General features: G+C 41.3%; 1 long non-coding RNA gene across 1 annotated transcript; it reads right to left on the reverse strand.

Moving 5' to 3' along the window:
• On the reverse strand, positions 1-5,168 carry LOC145434239 (uncharacterized). The gene is made up of 3 exons (XR_013913308.1): positions 2,506-5,168; positions 2,168-2,269; positions 1-1,502 (listed from the first exon to the last, which is right to left on the reverse strand). It is a non-coding gene; the product is annotated as an uncharacterized LOC145434239 (long non-coding RNA).
• Positions 5,169-5,394: the final 226 nt, after the last annotated feature.

The following is a 5,394-nucleotide window of genomic DNA, read 5'->3' on the forward strand; positions in this document are numbered from 1 at the left end:
CACACACAGAACGCGAACGTGAACCTCTGAAAGGTTCAGGTTCGTGTGAACGCGAACCTTTTTGAAAGGTTCTGTGTGAACGCGAACGTGAACCTCATGACGTCACGTGACGTCATATTTCTAATTCCATCCCTATATTTCAGTGAAGTGATCCTATATTAATAAATACTATACCTAGCTAGCGACGACTCGGGCCACATAATGTTACAATGCTGAAGTAATATTGACGTTTTAAACGTCGTTAAATTTATCAACTGAGGCAATCAAATGATATGATAATCCCATAACATCATTATCTTCCGTCGCTTTGCCAACAATTTCGACGAGGATTTGCAAGGGTATATAAGATAACGCCGTAACGCTCTAGGCTAGACCAGGCAATAAATTCGTATTCGGCGTCTGAGTATTGCTACGTTGATATTGAGCAGAGCGTAAAACGGGTGTCTATACTTGTCACCGATATTACCCCATCAGCAAGTTATACAGCAATAGCCAACACCCCAATCGCACGGATTTGGTTTTCATGATAGAATAAACATATCCAATCAAGATGGATCCCGAACGCCTGCTAGATTGTTTACATTAGATAACGATGCATTCTTTATATCAATTTCATTGATTTGTTGGATTTGAATAAGCACCATTAGCTGACTTTACCTACACATAGCGTGTTTCACTCTTGAGGTTGTGCGATTGCGGGTCAAGCTCACAGTACAGAGTCACTGAATATTCACAAACGGAAAGCTGGATACTTCGAGCAAACTTTTGTAACAAAGCAAGTAATTTTTTTTAGAGTGGCGATGCGCAATGTGCAATGTGCATTGTGCATGCTAGTTTCGTGTTGATTTGTATGCTGCCAGCACCATGCATAGAGTGAACCGAAGTAGAAATCATACAGTAACATATGAAGTCAAGATTGACCCCGTACACCTGCTAGATTGTTTTACGTCAGACAACGATATCAATCTCATTGATTGGCTGAATAAGCATCATTCGCTGACTACATGTAGTGTAATTGGTATGATTTATGTTCATTTTTCTAATGATTTTGGGCCCTTTTAAGCTCGGCCCATCTCCAATTGGAAGGTTTGGGGTGCCCCAGTTAGGGTTCTGCACAAATGAATGAATCGAAAACGAATGATCGCGCAAACTGCGCTGTGTAGCGATGAGTCAGCTGGTATCTGTTCTGTACTTGTAGCTCGGATGTCGTGAAATGACACGTCTTGAACTTCAAGACAAATCGAACATGTTGCCAGCCCTAATGTTACCTCACGAAGTTCTGCATCAGTTTAAAATTTGACGTTTTCTTTATTTTATCAATGGACAAGCCTTCAACATTGCATCTAGAAATTAAGGCATAAAATTGTAATTTACCTGGCAGGAATGTCGTCGCGGACCGGCGGTTGAGAACCACTGATTTAATCGACACCGTTTACTTGATGACTTGATATTGACTCGTAAATTTTGCTCCGAGTCACGAGTCAATCCACATTTCTGAAGCGCTGAGTCAAGTCAAGTCATTTATGTAAAGTGACTCGAGTCAAGTCAAGTCATACGACAAATTTGACTCGAGACGGACTTGAGTCAAGTCATGACTCGAGTCATCCCAACACTGCTTACTACTACCTAGATCAGCGGTTCTCACTCTTTCTGTATGCGCGGGCCCCTTATATCAACTGTAGGCTAGTGATAAACAGCAACTAAATGACCAATTGACCATTCTTAAAAATAACATCATAACTTACTATTTATGTAGAAATTGGGAATACTTTCATTATTTTAAGGCGAATTCTGTAGCTAACTTTTCTGACATACGCGGTCGTGTCTTGAAAATCCTCGCCGTCTATTTGATATGAGCGAGTGCCGAAAATCCGCTTTCAAAAAGATAGTTGGTGGCGAATGCAATAATAACGTGCAACGTTGCCAACAACACCTTTGGGTATGATTGCAACATATATGACACCAAAATTGAGAAACAGATTTTTAGTGAACATATAACGCCCAGCCTATAGTTGTTGTTGTTAGTATTGTACGTATGGTGTTCGGCTACTATGGCCTTTTACACCAGGTCTTAAGAGTCTGACAAATCCTTCAGCGAGGGGTCCGTGGGCCCTCGGTTGAGAAACACTGACCTAAAGGTTTTATTGACAAAGAGCAGTTTTATTACCCGTTTTATGTTGCAGTGATCTTTGTGAGCAACATAAGATTGATCTAACAGATCTTCGGTTTCTTCTCGACGAACGACCCGTTCTTTTTGTGCTGTCATTTGCTGCAAAATGGTACATCCGACATATTACAAATCTGCTGTGGAATGTGGACACCGTGGATTCTCTCATGGATGTCTGCTACTGCAGACTGGGTCGAGATCAGCACCCAGACTCGGTGCTCTGTTCAATGCTTTTGGATTTGACGATAAGAGTGGTGGGTGCGATCTTTTTACCATCGCGTTATGGTCGAGTATCAAAAAGCTTAACTCTCATTGCTCTAGTCTACCGACATTCTTACCTGAACCCTTAAGCGAGGAGTTGCTTAAGCGAGTGCTGATATCACGAGAGTCAGGACGTTGATTTCGACCCTCTTCAGCCATGACGGTGATTATGTCATACTAAAGATTAGGTTATCAAGAATTACTGAAAAAACACATGCGCTTAGGCAATAAAAACTTAATCTCATCAGTTGTTATCATTAGTTGGCCTAAGTTTGCTAGCGTGGTAGCTTCCAATATTCTGATTGGATGTAGTATGTTAGAGCAACAACCCCGTTAATATACTTGGTATTCTCAATTCATCCAGAATAATAGCAGAATTAAAAGTTGTTAACTACTATAACTAGTATCGATTTTACATCAGTTGTGTCATCCTTTTATTAGATAAACAAACTGATAGAGTTGTCGTAGGCACGGACCATAGGTCCATAGCCAAGGGCTGAAGAGCTACTTAGCTACTGGGGATGGTGTGAACCCCTGAAAGGATAATCAGGTTCGTGTGAACGCGAACCTTTTGAAAGGGTTCTGTGTGAACGCGAACGTGAACCTCGTGACGTCACATGACATCATATTGCTAATTACAATCCTACATTTCAGTGATAGCCTATATTAATGCAGTCGATACCTAGCGACGACTCGGGTCACATAATGCCACAATGATGAAGTACATATTGACGATTTAAACGTCGCCAAATGTATCAATCAATTGGGGCAATTAAATGATATAATAATCCCATGAAATCAATATCTTCCGAGGAAGTCTTGCAAGGGAATATAAGCTTACGCCTTAACGGTCTTGGCCAGACCGGACAATGTATTCGGCGTCTGAGTATTGCTACGTTGATATTGAGCAAAGTGTAAAACGGGTTTCTATACTTGCAACCGATATCACCCAATTAGTTATACAGCAGGAGCCAACACCCCAATCGCACGGATTTGATTTTTATCATACAATAAACATATTAAATCAAGATTGACCCTGTACGCCTGCTAGATTTTTTACATCAGACAATGATATCAATTTCATTGACTGGTTGCATGTGTATAATTCGCTGATTACCTACCTACATGTAGTGTATTTCGCTTTTGATGTTTTGTGATTGCGGGTCAAGCTCACCGCAGAGAGTCACTAAATACTCACAAACGGTAAGCTGTATATTTCGAGCAAACTTTTGTAACAAAGCAAGTAAAATTCTTGAGGTTGTGAAGGTGCATGCTCGCTGAGTGTTGATTTTTTTTATGCTGCCAGCGCCATGCATAGAGTGGCTCGCAGTGGAAATACAGTAAATTTCAACCAAAGATGTAATAATGATATAACAATTGTAATATATGAAAAATGTTCACAGTGCAGAACCTATGAAGGATCGTTTTTGAGCGTGAACCTCTAAATTTCAGAGGTTCACACGCAGAACGCGAACGTGAACCCCACGTTCACACCATCCCCATTAGCTAGTTAGCTATCGAGTTAGAGAGGTCGTCCGTCGTTGTCCCACTGGAGGAGTATGACGTTCTCTGATATCTGTTCGTGAACACGCATCATTGACAAAAGTATTTCCTTTCGGTCCCAACTTTTCATATGAAGCCGATTTGACGCGACCGAAACAATTATTGCAATTGCAGTTAGCATGGAATGTATAGTATCAGTGATCCGGAAGAAAGCGGGGATTATTTACTGTACCCCTGGTCAACCCGACATCCATGTTGCGCGACATATGGACGGGGCTGTGTGCTGTGCACTGTGTAGGCCACTAATTCTTTGATACCAGGACATCTATGATTCTTTCGTACTTGGTCGACATTGCTATTATGATTCCCGAGCTGCCACTTTCACGTTAGCATGCTGGTCCTAGACTTTTTGGAAGACCTGGCATAATCGGATGTGATGGCGATGAATATTAATGACAATAATTAGCATCTTCAAACCATAAATTTACTCTTGTCATAATAAATATCATATGTTTTTCACATCACTTCATACCCGTTTTCAGCGTTCGATACGTCAGTATTCAAATATTTACACAGCCAGTATAGTGAAGGCGGAGCATGGCGAATAGCTTCCAGCATCATGTAAACCATCGCCCATCTAAATGTCCATAGGACGGAAATCCCCCAAACACACAGGAATAATGCAGCAATTATGAAAATCTAAGAAAGTGTGGGGTGTGGAGCCCCCAACTATGTAAGCAGTCATGGTTCAGCGTTAATTAAAACTAACCTTCTGTGATGTCATATGTCCTCGATTCACGTGATTTATAAATCAGCAATGGAGATTGAAAATCAAGTTTGATTTCCGTCACCGATTTATACCTCAATTAGTTGATAGTGTCAGAAAGACAAAATCAGTCTAAGTCTTGAGATATATGATTTACTCCGCATTCTGTCAGGTGACATTCGTTTTGTCCCAGTGCAGCTTGTATGTTATAAGCTGGCTATAATATCGACCGACGCACGATAAATACAGCTTTCGGAAAAAAGTGCCAACTCATCTATCTTGATCAAAGCACTGTATTTAATGCCCAGATGATAACATTATATATTAATTCTTATCTTAGTATACACTAGCAAATGGTAGTTAGGCCTCGAATTTTGGAAGTACCCAATCGCTTATATATCAACACAATGACCAGATATTACAAGGCTCGTAATTATATCAGTATATATCCTCATCGCCGATCCCGCTGTTAACGCAAGTAGTATAGTAGATCGCTCGTGATGTGGCAGGGGTTCTTATGGGCCCGCTGGTGATGTGCCTGGAACTCGTGTTGGTGATGGTACCCTTTTGACCCCCCCTTCCGCTCGTGATGTGCCATGTGTTCTTATGGGATCTCTGGTGATGGTACCCTTTCGGGTATAGGCTGCGTCGGTGATGTGCCGTGAAAACTCGTGGTGATGATGGTACCCTTTCGGGT

The sequence above is a fragment of the Botryllus schlosseri genome, chromosome 2 (assembly GCF_051294905.1).
Source record: "Botryllus schlosseri isolate E-star chromosome 2, Bs_hap1, whole genome shotgun sequence".
Taxonomy (NCBI): Eukaryota; Metazoa; Chordata; class Ascidiacea; order Stolidobranchia; family Styelidae; genus Botryllus; species Botryllus schlosseri.